The 22,966-nt window shown below is 36.8% G+C and overlaps 1 protein-coding gene across 3 annotated transcripts in view; it reads right to left on the minus strand.

Moving 5' to 3' along the window:
• Positions 1-22,966, minus strand: part of PDE4D (phosphodiesterase 4D) — a 586,247-nt gene that overhangs the window by 505,524 nt on the left and 57,757 nt on the right. The window lies entirely within an intron of this gene.

The following is a 22,966-nucleotide window of genomic DNA, read 5'->3' on the forward strand; positions in this document are numbered from 1 at the left end:
TAGCATGTTCTTTGCAAAAAGTCAGCATCTGCTATCACCTTTAAAAATGGTTTAACTACTGCAAGGCATCAGTAATTGTTTGCTTTCCACTTGCCACCTGTACCCTGCGTTCACATTATGACTTTACAGAGTAAATTGGTGTGTCTTCTGTATGCTGTTTTTGTTTCATTTAAAGGCAACACTAAGACTCACCTGTGCCTCAGTACTATATTTCTTTGCATTCTATGCATTTCTAAAACCCACCATAATTTCTCTCCTTCTGTTCACATTTGCTACATATAGTTCCTATTTTTTGCAGTTCAAGTTTGTTAAAAATTAATCCCTCCACCCCAAGCTACTCAAATTTATGTTACTATCATTTCAGGGCATTTCCAGAAGAACAGGTCCAGACTGAAGTTGTAGCATGGCACTGGCACTCAGAATTTGGCTCTGTGTCAAAACATATGACATACTGCATACAAACAACTCTTGAGAGAGATCCAAGTGTGATCCAAGTGACAAACCCTTGAAACTTGCCATGCAAGGCTCGGTTGTAATATTAAGGGCAGGTGTTTGCAAGTATGAGTTCACACAGACGAGAGCTGGGAACAGATAAAGAGTTCTGTAAAAAGCTAGAAATTAAACCTTTAGGTGTGATCATTTTATAATTCGTATTTGGACATAATTTTGCCACGGAAGCAATGGAGCAAAATCAAAGATGGCAAACCTAAAAATAAATTGAGACAACCACCTTGTTGACTACGAATTTAATACTACTTTGTCTAATAGGGCAATACATAGTTAGGAGACCTTGTAAACAAGACAGACTCTTGAACATGTTTGCTCCAGAGAAATCTCCTGCTTTATATTCCTGTCATGTGCCAATGACTGTCAAGGTCAAATTGCTCATCACTGGTTTGTGAACTCTAAACATACAAATATTAGTGACAAGGAGCTTGGCTTTCATAAAATAAGTTACACTTGTATCTTTTGATGATCTGACATAATTTATTTAAATTATACCGAAAATGAGAAACATGTTGCTCTGAAATTACTTGATATGATTGAAAATGAGTTGTCCTCCAGCTGCATAAACCTGAATTTGAGAGGCTTTTTTATTCCATAAGGTTAGGCTGAGAAGGTGTCAAAATAAAAGTTTATGTCATTCTTCCCTTGAGTGAACTTAATTGGAGGAGACTGGTGCTAAAAATCAATTAGTTTAAACTGCTGTTCAATACTTTTTAAATATACATTTTTAATATAAATACTAGAAATACTAGATTTTTATTACAGAATAAATTTATTTTTTATTGTGTTTACAGTCTGACAATGGAACAACTTTCTAATAGAAGAGGATTAATATGATGTAAAAGAGAAACAAGAATCTCCACAGTGTAGCTAAAATGCAGTTTTCTGAATACATGAGCAACCTATTTGATGCAGCAAAAAAAAAGTGTTTGTATTAGAAGTATTTAGATGAAGTGCAAAAGAAAGACGTGAAATAACTCCACCGCAAATGAGAAATACAAGAAGAAATTTGTGCCTGTGTCCGAAGTCTGGTCTAGTATTTGGGATTTTCTTACCTTTTTATATCCAGCTGGACAGCAGCTTTCACAGATACTGCTAGCACTGGCTTCATGATATTTTAACTTTTATCATCTCCAGCACTGCAGATTAGATTTCTCTTAGCTCAAGATAAACTCCAGGACAAGCAATTGATTTTGGATACAGGGTATGTAGGTATGCAGCTTTATCACCACAACCCCTGGAAAGGTTGAGACACCTTTTACTTGACTGGGCTTTTCTCCCTCTCCTTTTCTGGAGGAAGAAAAAAGAGCAACTGAGAAACATACAAGGACTTGGTTTTGCTCTGTTCCTTAGTTAAGAATCCTGACTTCTTTTTTTCTGATATTTAATTCTAGAGAGAAAGTGAAAACAGTTCCATGCATAAGGTATACCAAAATAATCACAGAAGCCATGAAAAAATCAGAATTATCACAGAAATTAATCAAAAAGAGGCCCACAAGTTGTCTGCTTTTTATCAAAGAAAGAAGTATCAAGAAAATGCATGCTGTGTTAATTTGCAAGAGGACTTCAAGGTCCTTAATTTCAGCACTGAAAAATCATTCTTAAGTACAAGTTTTGTGCCCAGACTTCCTATAGAGTACATGCTAAGAAAAATAAATATATGATCTGCCACTAAGTAGCCACCCAAGTTAAGCATGAGGAGGGGAAAACCATGCAAGCTAGAGTTAATTTGAAAGATAATGCATCTGCCAGCCAGAAAAAAAAACATTCCTGAATTTTGGATCAACGTGGAAGATAATACTTCCTCCCAAATGGAAGCATAAGATATCTTTTCTAGTTACCTTTTTATTTGGAAAGCCTAGGTACTCCCAGAGCCATGGGCTGACCTTCACCCCCTGACCACTTTGAAAGAGGGCCATGAATACTTCTTCCAGTTCACAAGGGAGTATTGTGTGTGACATGTGATGTACTTTTCACTGATTTTGAGGTGGACCTTTCTTCTGGAGCTACACAAATTGCTGTAATCAAGGCTCTGAAGAAGAAGAAAATTGGTGCTCTCTCCTTAAAGTCCTTAATTTTTTTTTGTTTATACTTCAGGCAAGACCAAGTTCGGTTACAATATCATCAGTTACAATATCCATAGATACAGGCAGGGAACAGAAGATTTGAGGATCTGCATTTTAGGCTTAGACATTTGTATACAGACATTATTTCACAAGTGGTGAGACCTAGCATGTACATATTGAGGAGGGCTTAAACCTCTTCCTCAGATTTGACAGTAGAGATACTGCTAAATTCTGTGCAAATTTCAAAAAAATTATTAGGAAAGATTAAAAAAGTCAGGGAAGATAAGTACAAATAGTAAGTACAAATAGTAGAATGCAGTTGCAACAAAATTAGTACAATTACTATCAAGTGTGTGTGTATATATATGTGATGGTGCAGGTATTTCTATAAGTTTCTACTTTTGAACTTTTATGATCCCATCTGAGCTGTGGCTGCAGGATGTTGTGATTTAACTGGGCAGGCAGCTAAAAACAACCTCACAGATGCTTACTCACTCCCCGAACAGTGGGACGAGGAGGGAATCAGGAAAGAAAAAAAATAAAAGGCAAAACTTGTGGGTTGAGATAAAAACAGATTAATAGGATGGAATATTGTTGTTGTTGTTTTTGTTGTTGTTATAGAATATGCAAAACAAGTTATGTCCAGCAAAATTGCCGACTCCCTGCTGACCGATGCCCAGCTAGCTTCTGAGCCATGGTTCTCCCAGCCAGCCTCCCACGAGTTTATATTCTGAGCATGACATCATACAATATGGAATATCCCTTTAGCCAGCTGGGGTTAGCTGTACTGGCAGTGTCCCCTCCCAGCACTCTGTGTGCTGCCCACCCCCACCTTCTTGCAGGCAGGCCAGTATATGAAGCTGAAAAGTCCTTGACTGCTTAGCAACAACTAAACCATCAGCGTATTATCAACATTGTTCTCATTCGAAATCCAACCACGGCACTATACCAGCTACTAGGAAGAAAATTAGCTCTATCCCAGCCAAATCCAGCACACAGCGATAACCATGATAATCACATGCAGACTGCATGGCCTGGGCCAGTGAGCCAGGACTTTACCAGCTGGTTAAACCTGCCGCACTGCGTGCCTGGCAAACAAAGATCTTGCCAATCAGTGTGTCCTTGACATTTCAGAAGTGTACTTTTTTCCCAGATGCAAGAAATGGCATGAATTTATCCTAACATATTCTTTATTATGATGATGAATCTGAAATACTATAGTACTGTAGATAAGAAACGCAAGCATAAAGTTTCAAAAACTACGTCATTTGATTGCTGGATAATGAAATAATAGGAATTCGTGATAACGAATCTGCATCAGGCACAGACCAGAATTTATTTTGTAGCTCTAGTAACCTAAGTACATACAGTGCCAATAAATATATCCATAAAAAGTAAGCAAGCTTAATTATACATCTTTAACATTATTCATTAGATGGCTATTGCTCAGTACTGGATTAAATCATCCTAGTACAGTTACAAAACTAAACTTTAAATCCATAAGTCTAAATTTTCCTATTAATTTCCAGATTATTCTTTATATTCAATGAACAATGTGGTTTTTTATTTCTTCTATCATTCATAATAATAAGATTGTTTTCTTTCTTTAAATTTCTACTTAAACATCAAGCTCTGTCTCGCTGTCTTACAAACCACTGCTACAGTGATCATTACACAAGCAGTGTGCTAAAAAATCTGTTTTCTGAACACTCATCACATCAGGCAATAAAACATCACCTTTCAAAACCAATACTGCCTGCCTACTTTTTCCATGAACTAGCATTCAATTGTTCACCTAGGCAGTGTAACAAAGACCTAGAAGGGTTGGTTTTATTAATTGCATTGCCAAATCAACCACTAGAATCTGCAGTTTTAAATAAAATTAATTTTGCATCTTCTTTCTTTTCTGAGAGCTCAGCCTGGAAACAGATGTGTGAGGCATGTCATATTTTTGCATGTTTTCATATATAGAAATACACACATCCACTTGCCTGTGCAAAAATACGCACGTTTCGCTATATTTATGATGAGTGGGAGATGGAGTTCTGAAATGCAAACACAGATCCCATGTTATTTAATTAGAATGTGACTAAGATAATTTGTGTGACTATGACTTCATGAAGCACTTAAAAAGAGGCCATAAAAATCAGCAATAGTTATATCCAGAAGGGATTTAATTCACAGCTCAAGCAAAACACATGAAGGTGAGAAAACATCTGATACCATATAATCTGGAGGAAAATCTTGTCCCAGCTAAATAAGAGAATCTGCATTGATTAGAACTTCTGAATGGATAATTATGTATATTTAGATTTAAAAGCTTAGCAGCCAAGGATTGCTTAAAAATCCTTGCAGTATGCTACTTCTGTCACAAAGCACACAGTTTGTGTGTCATATTCACTTTAACAATCCAGATAAAAAATATTCAGGATATGTCTCTTTCTTCCTAGGTCATTAAATGGCCATTAAAAGTAAAAAATTCTCAGAATGACACTTCTGCAGTATAAGAAATGTTAAACATGAAGTACAACAAGGTAGGAAAAGATTTTTGTTTGTTTCTCTCTCTCCTTCTCCTCAAAACTTACATACCCATGCTCCAACCAGAGATTATAAACAAAGTAGGATGATATTATTGTAAACCAGAAATCTAATACTGTCTTGACCACATAAAATAAAGCTAGTAATTTCAGAATTTTTTTTGCAACTTTCTTCACAAGTCCTCATTATTTCAAGAAATGACTTAAGTGTAAACTTTAGTTAAGCCTTATTATGTATATATTAAACCTATAAAAGAAAAAAAGAAAAACATCAAAGGTATACAAAGAAGAGACTACAACCAGGCAGAAACATTGTTCTCTAACTGCTGTAAATGACAGACAGGTTTCAAATTACATGCATACTTAAATCCAAGAAAAACATTCCTTAAAACATTATAAATATTTCTGACCTTTAAATTTAAAGTACATGAATATGGATATCTTGGTACAGAAACAACTAAATTACATAGAGAAGCTCACAGTAAAGTGGCTTCAATTTTGTCAAATACATTTAAAACACAGAGGATAATTTTTCCCAAATATAAATACCATGCATCCATCCCACCTAATCCATCCTTTCCTGTGCAACATCAGGTCATAGTGCAACATCTGTATCTGATGTTTGACATTTTGGGGTCAAACTGCATTTATAGCTGCATTTATTTTCATGTTGCCACTCATTAATCCTACTATTAGTTTGTGTCTTTGCTGGTGTGTCTATTCATTAATCTGCCATACCTTAATTTTTCCTAAGCGTGCCTTTTGAGAAATTTAATCTACCAGCTTGTTCACTGTACTGAAATCTGGAGTGTGGCTTCTTGAGGTTTATTGGTTTGGTTCTGTTGTCCTCCAACTTTCCCTTCTTTTCATCAGTTTCCAGAAACTGCCCTCCATTTTCACATTCTCAAGGAAATCCTACTACTTAGACAATATCCATCTGAGCTATATTTTAGCTTTCTGTACTAAAAAGCTGTAAAAGAAATCATAAGAAATCTGATAGACAGTTAATTTCTTGCTGCATTCCTTCCCCAAAAGATTTCTGGGAAGTCCTTCCTTCTGCAGTGTCCAATGCTTTGATATAGTCTGGAAGCACTGTCTCCCTGTTCTTCCTAGTTGGGTGGCACGCCATACAGCATCAACACAATAGTGTCTCAGATTTTTTCTTCTTTAAATATTGTGCGTGGGCTTTCAGCAGATCCTATTAATTCTGCATTCTGTATTCCAGACCATATCCAAAGATACGCGTACATATCTTTGATTTATAGAGCAACACATGTCTTCCCTCTTATCTGTCTCTCCTTTTATAGCAATATTCCAGCCAGACAAGTTATTCTACAAGTCTCCACTACATCAGTTAAGTCGTAATGTCAATTGTGTGTTAAGACTTTTGGCTCCTCTTACTTGTTTTTCATTCTTTCTGTATTTACGAGACCTACTAAAAAGAAAAAAGTATTCAGCAAAGACAGACACAATTATAATAAGTAAGAAATGGCCTTTATGATAAGGATTTCACAAATATTCCTTTAGGTATTAAAGATTTTTTTTTAATGCAGATTCCAAAAAATCATTTTTATCCTTGAACTTGTTCAGTTTCCCTTTGCTCCATAGAAAGCTTCTATCTGGGAAACATCAAAACATCCTTTCCACACCTGTCTTACAGCTCTGTAATAGCATAAGCTCTTAGAACTTCTAAATTTTAATGACAGCTAGCAGCTACCACTCAAAATCATTTCTTCAAAGAGGCAGTTCTCTTATCTGCACAGTTGAATGACACTAGAAACATCTGTCCTTGTGTTACAGTTCAGTCCCATCCTGGCTAGATTTGGGCAGCTCAAGCCATGCAGTTGTCCTCTCAACTCCCTTTCTCCCCTCCCAGGGAAAGAGGAAAGGAAAATAAGAGGAAAGGAAAATAATAGGAAAAAGACTTGGATGTGAGAAAATAAACCTACAGCTTTAATTAAATGATGATGATGATATAAGGAAAATAATGAGAAATAAATAAAATATATATAACTATATGACACTCTGCCTCCACTCCCTCGATGCCTCGATGACTGTGTGTCACCACAAATACTGTAGAGCAGACACAGGTCCACAGACAGGAGGGAGCTGGACTCAGGAACTGAACCGAGGAGCACATGGATATGGGATCAAGTGCAATCATACAGGCTCGGAGTTCATTGACCATTACAGAAGAGAGATGAGACACTCATAATCTCTCAGTTTTATATAGTGTGACATGTATGGGATGAAATACTCTGTTGGTCAGTTTAGGGTTACCTGCCCTATTTGCCCCTCCTCACAGGTGCAGCCCCTTTCCCACCAGCTTGAGGATGGCTTTAGTTAAGTATAAGCATCAGCTTTTTAGCATCCTAATGCCCTGTGTTGTCACTTTTAGAGAAGAAAAGTGCATCAAAAACATGCAGATAGCTTTCAGAGAATGAAGTTACTTGCAGCAACTGAGTCATAAAACTCACTCTAATTTAGCTCAAACCACTACACCTTGCATCTAAGTTCAAACAGTGCTATGAAGAACAGTATGGATGAATTAATGATTTTTGAGAAATTAGAGGCAAATGGGGACAAGTTCTTTGTACCTTCTCTTGGATCCGTAGGTTGGAGTTAACCATGCAAATTCTCTGCTGAGTTTTAACAAGCCAGAAGTAGACAAGCAAGTCAAAGACAGCTGTACTATGTACAGTGCATGATTAACAAAGGGAGAAAAAACAAACCAAAATCATTTTTATTTCTTTGTGAATGTCATCTCTTAGAGGATCTTCAGGGATTCTGTAGCGTAGGAGTTAGAAATATGATCAGATACAAAGTACAGCAAGTGCTACTGTAGGTAGAACACAAGGTAGTTTAAAAATTAGAAAAATAGCTTATGATTTAACACCTCAGGGAAAAGTGGAAAAAAATTATGTCTTTCCTCCATCTCTCACAAAAAAACATTAGAACTTCATGAATACATGCTGAAATGCTTATCTAAAATGCCACTTCCCAGATGATGATACATTTAATGACAAAAATGTTGCAAACTGTTTTATAAATACCCAGTTTTCTATTTTCAAGCTAAGATTACCACATTTGCACAGAGGTTGTAGCCAAAACCTCACATTATATCACTGAAGAAAAAGAAAACCTTTATAACAGTATCATTTTTTTTTTCCTCCAATGCAGTCCTAGCCAATCTTGAGGGAGAGAGAAGTGAGATCCCCTTCTCTCAGTAAATAAATAAAACTCAGTATCTTTCCTTAAGAGATCAAAACCCCACTGTAAAAAGGGCCTGGAAACCTTTTTCCACCCCTCTGTGCATACAGGACCGCATTACAGATGCTACACTGATATATTCATATCTCTTTCTAGCCCTGTGCTCTGCTGTTTTCTCCTGCCTTTCCTCAAAAGCACAGCTCATTTACTTTTTTGGCAGTCAATGCAATTTCTCAGCTTCCAGAACAGATCTTTTACATAGTCCATTCTGCAGGCACATCTGTAAGGGAGTGGCCTCCACTGATTAAGAGCCTATAGGACAAAGAGGTGGTTCTCTGTCCTCCCGAGTGGGAAGATAGCTGCTTTGGTTAGAATACTAACCAGTTACTGCTCAGGATAGAAATCCTGCTGGAGATGACTAAGACTCACTCATTCCCCTTGTGTTTTTTAGTACCTTCATAAAAGATTTTTTTCACGCTTTTGTTTCTTCCCTCCCACAGAATGTGCTCAGATGAGCTTCCCCCTCAAGACAGACATGCTATGGATGAGAATGTATTTTCTTTTTTTCAAGACCTTGTCCTAACTTTTACATGTCTGAACATGATTAAAAGTCATGTCCGCAAAGATTAAAAAAATACATAAACACACATGATTTGGGAGTAAAATTAATCCTGTTCCGGATTTACAGGTCTGAAAATCTCTAAAAAAAGAGGTGCTTCATTCAAAGTAAAAACACAACTCAAATCCAATTCCACTTAGCCTTTCTGCATAAATCCTTTTCAGCCCTTATTTTATATTAGTTATCTTTTACATCACAAAATATATTTGATTTTGAAGTAAAGATCTTTGTTACTATGCAGTTTGTTTTATCAGGCCAGCTTCCCCACTGCATACAAAAACCTTCTCTCCATCATCACTAACTGGATCATAGTCTGGAAACAGTAATGGCACTGTGGTCAAAGGATTACGGTTAGGGTTCAGGCAAGGTGAAAGACCAGAAATTATTCATGCATGGATGCTTACAAATGCAAATCTTATGCAAAAAAAAAACCCCAAGCCATGGAAATGCAGATGTATATCTTCCCAGCATACTTTATAGGTCATTTTATAGCACAGCCTGACCATTATGATTGTATCATTATCGTAATTGAGAAAAATGTGGGTTGTGTCTAACCCACAGCCAGCTTTGGTCCTCACTTTGACTGGCTGAAGGAGTTTTAAGTATTTAATTTAAATAAATGCATTTAAATTCAGATAATTAATCTATTTCCACATGATTAATAACAACTATCAGTTTAATTGGAGATGTACTAAGATCAGCTAGAAATAAAGTTTAGCTAAGCTAAGGAATTGAGAGCATCTATATGGAAGTTTCTCAAATTGTGTGACCAGCTTTAATTAAATTACTTCATGCCTCTCTGTATGCAAGGCCGGTATCTAGCAACATATCTATCACCAGCCAAAGGAAATGCCAGCCAAAATTACCTTCTCAGGGACATGCTCAGAAAGAGGGTATATTGATAGTTACGACCATGAGGTTTGACAGCCAACCGTTCCACTGTGCATGCGAGATGGCATTAAATATTCTGACGACAAGAAAAGAAAGCCAAGCTACTGGGAAGGGTGTTTATGGCAGAGGTAGACACACACGGAGTGAAAGTAAACTGTTTTGAGGCATAGAGCTCTTAGTTGTAGCAATTGGGTAGCATTCACAAAACCCTAAAACAGGTAAGTAGCTGCCATCTTCACATTCCTAATCTAAGACAAAGTGAAACAAATGGCTCTGAGTCAGAGCTGAAAGCTATGCCAGTTATTTTAATTTGCCTTGAAGGAGGAGCTGTTACTGTGTTAGTGGTCACCCTAGATAGTGGTATAGGAACCATAAGAAAGTGTGGTAGCCTCTTATGCTACCTCACCAAAATATAGAGTCTGGCATTTAACTGAATCCTGCATTTTAGCATGATACACAGAAGAGATTATAGGTGCCCGATATAAACAGGGCTAGCATAAATTATTTATCCACACCTTTGAGGGGGTTGCTTGTTTGTTTGTTGGTGAAGCATGCCTATAACTAAACAAACCGACACAGTGGTCAAAATGTAAAAATACAAAGATCATGACATCACCAGATTAAAATTCCATGTGACCCAATCTTTTCGTTTTTCACAGTGGCAAACACCAGATACAGAGGAGCAGAAGAACACAGCAAGACCATAGCTGATATTTTCGTTGCATAATCTCCCAGACTCTAGTGACTTCCAGTTCAGAGATACTATGAGCCAAAGCAGTGTCCTTGTAGTCAATTGCCTTTGATATGTTTGTTTATGATTAATTACACCACCTGAAACCTGTATAAATTGCTTCAGCTAGAAAACTACTTTCAGATATATTCATGCTTTTCACATACATACGTTTTAACTTCAAAGGAAGAACTAGCACTGGTACTAGAATAGGTCCCTTTTTATATTCCAAGTGATAAGTGTTTATTTTGCTACAACATATATTACTTTAGAGTATGCAGATGAATAAAACATAAACATAATCCATTTCAATTTGTACATTATAAAAATAACTGCTAAATTTCAATTGCAAAGACTTTGTCTCTCCTGAAGATAGAAAACAAAAGTACCCTGGCTTTATTTTAGTATACTGGTGCCCTGCATATACTTATAGTATTCATAGTCCTTTTTAAGGAGAGTCTAACATGGAACAGAGCAAGAAGAGTAACTGAATATTTTAGTAAAAAGGGAAAAGTGTGTGGAAAATAAATGTTGCATGAACATTTTTCTACAGTTAGCCAAAGATCCAAATAGCCACTATTCCCTTCTATACAATTTGGACAGTCAAATAAATGTCATGTTATGTAGGCTACTGGGATCTAAAGAGACTATGCTGTAAAAATGCCCTTTCTAAGCTTATTGGTCAGACAGAATCTGAGTAACATAGAAGATGGAGTAAAAGAGGTAGAAAATACTCCTGATGGCAAGTCATTAAATTTGTTCAGCTGAAAGGCTTTTGGAATACATCATGTCTTTTTCTCCCTAGTAAAAGAGGTCTACTTGCCTGATCAAGAGTGCACAGGAGAATGCACTGAGGACTTGATATTTGAAAAAAACTTTTAATACTTTCAATGAGACTGCATTTTTGTTCTTCTCTTTTTATAAGATTTTTTTCATGATTGGAATAAAGATATAAAATCAGCAATGTGCTATCTTGAGAATGGCAAAAGAGACACACGTTCATTCATTCACTGTAAGAAAGTGTTAATCTAATGGAGCCTATCAAAAGCAAATAGGAAAGCCTCAGCTTGGTAGTTTTCAAGTGGGTATGACAAAAATAATGCAAGAATTCAGAAATTAATACTAAGGTTGTTAATCATTTCATAAGAGCTGACAATTCAAACTCAGAAAATGAACGAGGACAATACCAAGTTAACAAGTGGAAATGGCACTATTATACTGACAGAAACTGGTGAAGCACACTTGTAAGATGACAGACTCACAAAAAAACCCTTACAGTTCTATGCAGGTCTATAAAATGTTGAGCATCTAGTGAATAAGTTAAGACAACGGACAAAAGAAATAGTCAAACTGCACAATACATTGCAACTGAAGAACTACAAAAGATAAATTTGGTCTTTCTAATTTGAAGCATGTCAAAGAGTCTTTATTCTGCTCTGCTTGTTTTGCTGATAAACTTGAGCATAAAGCAGTAAGAGAAATTCTAACTTTGAATAAATGCCAAAATTGCACTTTTGTTTTAAAAAACAGCAGCTGAATGCTAATATGTGATCACATGACCACTCATGTCCCATAGTAGAAAGCAGCTAATAGAGTTGACATGTGTTGGCTCAATGTTTTTAGATTAACTGCTCACAGTCTTACTAAATGTCAGCAGGTAAACAAGAACTTCTGAAGCAAACTGCTTTTCATTTACCTCCTAAGAGCAGAAAATACTACACAATTTTAAACCTGTGCACAACAAAATCCCTTGCAAACAGTAGAGGTTCTTTTATCAAATAAAATTTAGTGCAATATAACAAAAATTTCAAGACAGTTTCAGCATCAAACCTATAGACTAAATTGGAAAGTCTGTACAAGACTATAAAAAATTTTATACAGATGAAATCTTCTAACAGCACTCCAAGGTATTCCCCCTTTCTCTACTTCTAATTTAAAATTACTTACATCAGTTACAAAATCTGAAATAGTTACTGTGATAAGATTCAATCGCCCGCTTAATCCAAATAAAATGATTGCCCTGATTTAGTTCTCATTTGAATGAGAAGATGCATTCTCAAAGCATCCCAGGTTGATAAAAAAAATTGCCAGAGTGAAGACTCGATGGCAAGCTTAGTAACTAGTTCTGTCATTGACCACACTCATGAAAGAAAAATGTTTCTTAATCTGAATTTGTCTTGCTTCAGTGTTTAACTGTTTTAACTCGATACAGCTTTCAGTACTCTCTAGCTGGTGTGATTGAATTTCTTGAGTCCTTTCGTGACTAGCCATATTGCCTGAGCATTTTCTAATTTTTCATCATTCGTGAACTTCATTCTCCATAACTCAGCACAACACTCCAGGAATAGCTAGCATCTCTCACAAATTGAAAGATAAAATGAGTAGGAAGGTTATTCTAACACTGGCCTTTTTACAATTCCAATCTTAGAGGTTTTATTGAAAAAAACAATTTCACAATTCTGCTGCACTGTTGTCAGAACTCACAACTGTTTAAAAAGTACAGTAATTTGGTTATGCCATTAGCATCCACCTAAATAATGGTATAAAAAATGTTGTACTACTCCTTTTCAAAAATCCGTTTGTATTTAAGCAATCAATAGGATAATACAAATCCTTGTTATCTATTTGAATTTTATTTCCCTAAGGCCAGATTCAAAGCTGATATTCCCTTACATTTTCCCCATTTTATTTTTGAGGCATTGACTTTAAGCTTCCATCACCAGCCATGCATTTTAGAGCTGCATATGATAGTTGGTTATAGCAAAGTAAAAAAAGTAAAGTAAATAAAGTAAAGCAAATAAATAATCAGACCTGAGTCAGGTTAGTATGAAAATCTTAGAGCTGAGAAATTACCTTATATGTAGAATTGTCTTATATTTAACTTCTAGAGGAAAAGTTATCTCACAGTATATGAATATGATATGTCCCGTATCCAGAGCATTCTCCAAGAACTTTGGCACAAAGCAGCTATGAGTTATATCAGCCAAGGCCTGAAAAAAATGAGTATTTTTCATTCTAAGACTAGAGATATATGCATAACACCTTACCAAAGAGCTTATGTCTTCTTGCTTCTGAGAACCAGACCATCAGAACCAGTCATGATTAAATTATTCATGACTTTTAAGCATATTTCACAAGAGATAAACTTTAAATAATTGAGTATCTGTTACAAATATTTGTATCAGATATTTGTGCAAACATGGAGTTTAATATCCTTGGGTTATTTCAACTGCTCTATGGCATTCTGAATGATCAAAAGTGAGCAAGACCTCAGTTTCACATTTCTGTCATCTAGAAATAATACTTCTATTGACATATTAGGGCAGTACTAAAGAGAATGCCTGAAAGGCAGTTAGATGTCCCACACAACTCAGTAACTTCTTAAAAATGGATAATGTTCATAAATGGGGGATTATGGACCTTGAGCTCAGCACAAATCTTCTGTTTACACCTCCTGTCTTGCCCCATTAATCAGTTGCAGACTGACTTTGCATTCTCTGGTACCGTAAGTAGTGCAAGCTGCTTGCGCAGCAACTTAAGTGCACAGAAAGTCTCCTGTGAGCAAAAATGTTAGTGTTTGATGGTGAGTGCATCTGTACATGCATCTGGAGAGATACTGAAGCTCAAGACGTGGAAGGAAACAGCACAGCTTGAAGAGAGATTCTGAGAAACGTGTCAGCTCAGGAAAACTAGAAAGTGACAGAGATTTCTGCACACCAGTACTCCAGAATAGGTGGCCTTTGGCTGCAGAGTTTCCATCGCAAACAGAGCAAAATGAAGCCTTGGAGTTTATGACCCAAACATGGGAGGAGTCATTCTCGCTGCTAGTGCTACTTCTTCTTTCATTAACAGGGTTTTCAACCAAAACACACACAAGCCAGGCTTGAAAATAATCTACAGGAAAACTGTAGGAAAAATATATTGTGATTACATTTAGTTTTGATGGGTTCAAACTGAAAGACGCAAATCATACATGATCTCTCAAAAAAACCCTAAAATTGACTGAATTATCACTAGCATGTTAGTAATTTATTAGAAGGTTTTAAGCAGCAACCTTTTATATCAGGCATAAATCATTTTATTTTTTAAAGGTCATCACACAGTTTAAGGGTTATGTCATTTTTGGAAGGTGCCTCATGTATCTGAACATGTATCATATTTTTCTAGGCTTTCTCCAATATGCTGTCACAATATAGAGGAAAAAAGAAAGCAGCTGATCGATTAAAGAAAAAAAAGATTTAAATCTGTTTGTGTGAAAGTGAAGAACTCTGACTTGACATGTAATCACAGAATGGTTTAAAACATGTTTACTAAAAATCTAAGTATTTGAAAAATAACAGCTAATCACAGTATATTTATCATTGCAAGCCTCACAGGTTTCTGTTCACCGCTTTCCTCCCCAGAACTGCAAAATATTGGGCAGAAGATGAAGTGAGGGGTTATGGGAGCTACTGTCCTTCCCCCTTGTATGTTCCCATTCCTCTATGCAGTCCCACAATGAGGAGTTCACTGCATTGCTCCTCACAGCCCTTCCTGACACTTTAGGGCCACTTTCAGCAATAAAAATCAGGGCATACAATTATGCATATAGAAACATATCAAAAACTGTCACTTTGTAAACGAGCAAGACATATGTCAGAGTATCTCACAAACAGTCTCACTGAGGACCTCAGAGTACAATGATGTGGTCACAAAATGATTAGTCACAGGTTATTTTTGAAGTTCCAGACCACTGCACGAACTCCCATTGCAACCATTAAAGCATGAAATGTTTGCACTCATTTTCATTCCTGTGCTTCATGGAACATTTAATGCCAACTATAAAATCATTTAAAAGGCAATTGAGTTTTCAGCTGAGAAAAATAAGATGACTCCCAAACAGTATCTGCGTATTGACAAAGCATCAAGTAAAGAACTGATTAAATTCAAACAGAATGTAAATTTTTAAGACACTGACAGATTTTAAGAAGCATTTATGGAAATAAACGTTTGATGGCAGCTGTGTAGGTATTCTTCCTCTGAATAATCATTTAAGTCTTGCTCCTGAAAGGATGGCACTATGGTCTGCAATATTTACTAGTTTAAGACTATTCCTAAAATGATAGGATTACACTTTGACACAACACTAAAGGCCTTTGTATGCAGCTAACCAGGCATAGTCAAATTCTTATATACCACCTAGAATGGTTATAAAACCAGTTAACATAGCAGAGTTGTCCTTCGTGGAAGCTATCTCTCATACTTACGAATGTTGTGCTATTATTCTTCCTTTCTTAGAATAACTTAAATAGGTAACTAAATTGAGAATATGCAGTGCATACTCTCACTTCATCCAAATAAAGTCAAAATGCTGCCTGAGGTCACAGAATCCCCATAAAAAGAGAAATCGGCAGGCTAATCATAAGCAAAACTCCACTGTGCCTTACCATGGATTCTTAAGAATAGGATATCACTTGTTTTATTTCCACTTAAATCTGAGAAAGAAATATTATTTGAGAAATTCTGCATAAAAAATACCCAGTAACCTCAATTAATAAGTGTAGTATAATTACCGATAAGCACAGACAAAATGTGGTCATAGCTACTGGTCTTCGTTCTACATTGGACACTACTGTATTTGTCCATGTTGTCTTCCCTTCATTTAGAGAAATGTCTCATTTTAAACCAAGAGCCGTAAATTCCTTGTCATTCCAAAAGGGTGGATTAATCAAATAGCCTACAAAGTTATAAAAAGACATTCAGTTTTGTAGAACAAATAGCTTTACTCCTAATGCCTTTGCTATTTGAGTAAAACTTTTTCCAACAAAACTTAAGTCCTTGAAAGAATACTACAGAATATCTGAAACAGCAGCAGGCAAAAGAGAAAGGTGCAGGGCAGACAACCTTCCAGTTATTGATTTAATAAAGAAGATAACATTTGGAAACATGAATCATAAAATCATTAAGGTTGGAAAAGACATCAAAGATCATCAAGTCCAACCATAATCCCAACACCACCATGACTACTACACTATGTCTTGCAGTGCTATGTCTACATGTTTTTTGAACACCTGCAGGGATGGTGATCCCACCACTTCCCTGGACAGCCTCTTCCAACACTTAGCCACTCTTTCAGCAAAGAAATTTTTCCTAATGTCCAATCTAAAGCCCACTTGGTGCAATTTGACGTCATTTCCTCTTGTCCTATCACTTTTCACTTGGAAGAAGAGACCGATACTGCAACTTTCATGTAATTGTAAAGAGCAATAAGGCAAGAAAAAGGTCTCTGTTCAGCCAGGCTGGTCATTTTCCTCACTCGTTCATCTTATGGCAAGTGGGGACAGCCTGCTTCTGTGTCTTTAAGATCTCCTTCTTGAAGATTATTCAGACTTCCTGGACCCCTTTTCCCTTCAGGACTGCTTCTCAAGGGACTCTCTCAAAGAGTGACCTTAACAGGCCAAAGTCTGTCTTCTGGAAGCCCATGGCTGTGGTTCCTGCCCCACTCCTTACTTTAACAAGAACAGAGAACTCTGTTATTTCACGGTCACTAAGTCCAAGACAGCTTCCAAGCACCACATCTCCCACAAGTCCTTCTTTATTTGTAAACAGTAGGTCAAGCAAGGCATTTCCCTGGCAGGCTCACTCACCAGCTGTGTCAGGAAGTTGTCTTCCATGCACTCTAGAAACCTCCTTGACTGATCCTCTCTGCTGTGTTCTGTTTCCAGCAGACGTCTGGTAAGTTGAAGTCCCCCATGGGAACAAGGGCTAGCAATTGTGAGAGTTCTGTCAGCCACTTGTAGAATGCTTCATCTACCTCTCCATCCTGTCTGGGTGGTCTACAACAGACTCTCAGCAGAATATCTGCTTTGTTGGACTTTCCCCTCACCCTTACCCATAAGCACTCAACCTTACCATTGCAATCATTCAGCTTTATACAATCAAACCCCTTTCTAAAGACCCACCCCACCACCTTTCCTTCCTTGCATTCTTCCCATGCCAGCCTTCTAAATGCATATATTGCTAAGCCCTGAGGTAAAGTCACAAGCTTTTTCCTTTGAAACGCCTTCATCCATGATTATCCATTCTTTGCAGGCAACTCAATTTCTGAAGAAAAATGCTATATTAACTATTTCACTTCTATTTATGAATTTAGAATATCTCACCACTTCCCTGTTTTCCTTTAGAAGCACATTTGTATCAGGCTGGACCGATTACCACAGAAGTCTCATCTGCTTTATAGTTAGGCAAGGCAGTAAAAACTGAAGAAATCGATCACACATGTGAAGCAAGAAAGGAAACTATTATTGAGGTTTCTGGTTGTATTTTTTCTCAAAGCTCAGTCCTGACTTTCTGAAATGGTCTATTGTTTATTGAAGCTTTTAAAACTTGTCCTGATTTATTAATGCATATTTAGGAACCACTTTCACAGAATCACAGAATGGATTAGGTTGGACAGGACCATCTAGTCCATCTAGTCCAACTCCCCTGTAATAAGTAGGGACATCTTCAGCTAGATCAGGTTTCTCAGAGACTAGTCCTGACTTTGAATGTTTACAAGGATGGGAACAACCCATCTACATCTACAGCCTCTCCGGGCAACCTGTTCCAGTGTTTCACCACCCTCATCATTAAAAATGTATTTCTTTTTACTAAAGAAAACATTTGTACAATTGCTGGACCTTGTATTTTGAGATGAAAACAGAAGAACAGTAAATGTCTTCTTTATTTGTGATGTGTGGCACAAGTTGGCAAATGTATCATGCTTAAATGTGAGTTAGTAAAATGTATTCCAGTTACTAATAGTTAAGATTTTTCAGAGTAGGTAATGCAAAAGTCACCAGATGTTTGGAAAGGCAAATGAGATCACTTAGCTCTACCCAATCTCTAATTAACATTTGTGCATATGAGAAAACCAACACACAGTTTAGCACAATTTGTACTTTCTGTTCAAGGGAGACCCAGACTGGACCAGCAGACACACTACAGATTGTATCAGAGGAGTTTCAGTACAGTTTTGTATGGGAGTTTGCAGAGGCCTCCCTATTCAGCAATTTCCAAGAGCATTAGCTGGAGGCACTCGCTGTCTTGAGTATCAACTTCAGCCCTATAAAGTGCGCAAAGGACGTTCATTCAGGTCAGCTACACATGACTATATAATTTAACTTGATATTCCAAACCATACTTGCATTCCTCTGCTAAATATCTGTTGGGAGACCCAGGCAATACTCAAAGCAGTCTTCTCAGGTTAGGGAGAAGTGACTCCCTGAATCTAAATAGATGGTCATCAGCAAGTTAGCAAAACTTGCATCTCTAAAGCCTCTAAATTTGTACCAGGAGGTACAAATTTGAACCAGGAAATAGTTCCCCTGGAAATCTTCACATACTGCCAGGGAAAATAACTTAGCTTTACACATGCTCATGTGCAGAACAGCAAGATTAGAGGAAGCAGCTACCACATAAGAGCTGAGAAGTTTGTCTTGACCCAAGCAGAATAATATAGCTTGCATCAGGTAAATTTCTAAGAGAACAGAAGCAGGGACTGGGAGAAAGGATAAGCTTTAAGACTAGATTAGAGAGACCTGAAACAGAATGTCTTTTTGTTAGAGAGGGTATCAGCACTTCTACTTATGACTCCAGCTTCACTTTCTTCACAAAAGCATGCTGTTTTCCCCTTCAGGACATTATCAAGATATCGACCGAGTTCTGATTTAGATCATGCAAACAAATAACATCTGTGAGAGAAAGTTACCTTAGCTAGGAAGGAACACAGTGAAAGGAAATATTTGTCTTGGTTTTACCTTTCTAATGCAGTTACGATGATTTAGAAGACTAATGAGTGAGGAAATTACAAAATGCTGATCGCATTGCTGCTGATTTTTCTTATATGTTCTATTACAAACAGCATCTCATTAAAACGACAGAACTGAATCAGACTCTGGCCATGAGTTTAGATGGCTTAGCAATCACTCTGACTGTAAAATTAGAAAGAAGTTTGCTTTGTTGCTGTAGCCAAACGTGGATTTTAGGAAACTGAATTACATCCCTGTCGTTTCTCTGTCTTAAAGGGAGTACAACGGAAAGTTAGATTTTCTCTGTACTTCAGCTCATAAATATGTCATGCAAGAATAAATTTACTGTCTTCACACAAAATTCTGAACTGCCTCAATTGAAACACTGAAGCTCATTGGTTGATGAGAAGCTCAACATGAGCCGGCAATGTGCACACACAGCCCAGAAGGCCAACCATCTCCTGGGCTGCATCAAAAGAAGCACGACCAGCAGGTCAAGGGAGGGGGTTCTGCCCCTCTATTCCACTCTTGTGAGACCTCATCTGGAATACTGTGTCCAGTTCTGGAATCCTCAATGTAAGAAGGATGTGGAGCTGTTGGAACGGGTCCAGAGGAAGGCTACAGAGATGATCAGAGGGCTGGAGCACCTCCTCTACAAGGACAGGCTGAGAGAGTTGGGCTTGTTCATTCCGGAGAAGTGAAGGCTCCGGAGAGACCTTATAGCGAGCTTCGAGTACCTGAAGGGTCTACAACAAAGCTGGGGAGGCACTGTTCGCAAAGGCTTGTAGGGATAGAACTAGGGGGAATGGGTATAAACTGGAGAGGGGCATACTTAGACTAGACATCAGGAGGAATTTCTTCACCATGAGAGTGGTGAGGCACTGGCACAGGTTGCCCAGGGAAGTTGTGGCTGCCCCAACCCTGGAGGGGTTCAAGGCCAGGTTGGTTGGGGCCTTGGGCAGCCTGGTCTGGTGGGAGGTGTCCCTGCCCATGGCAGGGGGGTTGGAGCTGGATATACTTTAAGGTCCCTTCCAACCCAAACTATTCTATGATTCTATGATTCTATATAGATCCAAGCTGTTTTAGTTTTCAATTTCAGAACTACTGGTCTTTCATTAAGGTATAAAGATACAGAATATTTTACAGTAATTATTTCTATATATTTATCTGCTTAAATGGCATTCATGGGACTGTTATAATCAGATGAGCTTATTTTCCAAATTTACGTTAAAGTTAAGGCTTCTGTTTTGTTGTGAAGGACTAAGCCAGACAGTTCCAGAAACTGCAGTGAAAAAGTTACAGTAGGTTCATATACTGAATTACATAGGAGGTACATTGCAGAATTTTACACTTAAAAGGAACTAAATAAATCAATGTATCTTATCTTTCCTACCTCTCTATTCCACTCCCTAACATATCCCTAGTAAATAATAGGTAAAGATTTATCTATTGAATAGACAGGCAAAACTATAACTAATTTCAAGAAATCCTTGAATTATTTCTGACTTCATTGCCTACTGTTTTGTCTTCAAATTTACCCAATCCCACATCATACATAGCACGATGATTCAAAAGTATTAGATCACAACCTTAAGAAGTTCAATTACAATGCTTAAAAGAAGATGCCATTAAAAAAAGATCAGTGAAATTAGGGGAATATTAGTTTTAAAGCTTGAGAGAAAGTAGGCTGTAAAATATTACAGAGTTCTAGAAGAAGTATTACAATTTCCTTCAGGCATCTCATTCATTTGGAATTTTAAAACACGCTAAAATGCGTGAAGCACTTCTCTAACCTTAATAGTGCAAAATCGCATTAGTCTGGTTCATATTTGACTACAGTGGTGAATAGTTGAAATGAGAACATTGACAGTATGAGAATAGAAGTTCTTCACCTACAAACACATTCAGTAATCACATTCTGAGTCATTAATTCTAAGAAAACTAAATAAATATTTTCTCCTAAATAATCTCGCTTGTTATTTTTTTTTTATACTGAAATACAAAGCAGTTACCACAAGAGAACAGAGGCAAACTAGCTACCAGCAGAAACAAAATAATCAAAGACTTCTTGATATTTTTTCCATACACTCCCCAAATAACAAATCCCTGAAGAACTATGAACTGAACCTTAAAACTTCTCTTTTCTGTTACTTACTGGAATCCTATGAAGGAAAGAGAGAACAATTTTCTCTTTTAGGTAGCTTAAAGGTTGCTATTTTGTATCTATGGCAGTTATGACACTAAAATTTCAGAAAGAATAACTTAAGTGAAATTTTAATTTTAAAAGGAAATTTGAATACTCAGACTACCTTTCCATTTGCAATTCAGCTGACTTTGAAATAAGTATGTCCTGTAGCTATATAGCTGGTACTAGTGCTTGGATTTCTAATGCTGGCAGTTATGGGAAATATCACTTTTACCATCTGGCTCTTATGATTCCTCTAGTATAGTCTGTTACACATCAAAATACTATCAAATTTTTAACTTCTGTTCTATCGGCAACATATTTTTCCTTATGGTTGAGTCTCCCATATTAAAACAAATCATAAAAAGTGTTTTTCCTCTCCATCTCTGAAATGGTTGCATAATCTCTCAGTATCACATCACCTGTTAGAAGGTTCAAAACTCAATGAAAATGTAAGTTAAGTCTAGACAATGCAGTGAGTATTGTTACACATGAACAAAAGGCAAAGCCAGCTTCAACCAGATATAAAAATGTTTGAGTTGTAATTCATGTTTCAATTATTTTCGTTGGAATGCCTTCACAAATAGCATAGTAAACCAGCAGTGAATAATCCAAATGAAAAAGCACCTGTTAACTTATCAGAGCCAGTTCACTGTTTAAATAAAAAATGGTGGGATCGGCCATGAAGAGCAATGTCTTCACAATCCTTTTTATTCCCTGTTACATGTCTAAAGGTACTAAATAGGAATCCTTTAATAAACCATAGAGAAAGACAGAAATCTAAATCTGTTGGTGGTAGCAAGAGAAGAGAGGTTGCTATCACCATATATCACACTGACACTTGAAAAGAACAACAGGCTTTCTCTATTATTAAAGGTTTATCTCCAGTTTTCTCCCGTTTTTATGAAATCTCAGCAAATTAATACTTTGTTCAAAGTTTGTGAGAAGACTGCTATTTAACGGCGCCATAACCTTTTTGATTCTCTTTTAGAAAAATGGGGATAATTTAAATATGAAGACAGATTATGTTAGATTTTCATAAAAATCAGTGTTATGATTCTAGAAGCCTTCCATTTAATTCTTTATTCATTCTTCTCTGCAAGGATAGGCATCTGTGAGCAGAATAGATTTAGCATAATCATATCTAAGATGTGTCTTTTTCCTTGGATGGCTTGAAAAACATGAGAGGAGTTAGGCTGAGAGAAACATTGAGGCAGCTGATGAAAGAGCAAATCTTCTCATGACAAAATTACTACTTTTTATTAATATCTTTCTCAAGTTATTTTTTGTTGAAAGTGTGTGTTAGATTTCATTTTATATTTTCAAAACACCTAGCTTTTTTCAAAACCTTTCATTTTACCACGTAACAGTTATACCAAAATAAGCAGAAAGGAAAAATCATACATTGTCTAAACTGAAGAAAAGCAAAACTACATATCACCATTATTTCTAG

This window comes from Cuculus canorus, chromosome Z (genome assembly GCF_017976375.1).
Source record: "Cuculus canorus isolate bCucCan1 chromosome Z, bCucCan1.pri, whole genome shotgun sequence".
Lineage (NCBI taxonomy): Eukaryota > Metazoa > Chordata > Aves > Cuculiformes > Cuculidae > Cuculus > Cuculus canorus.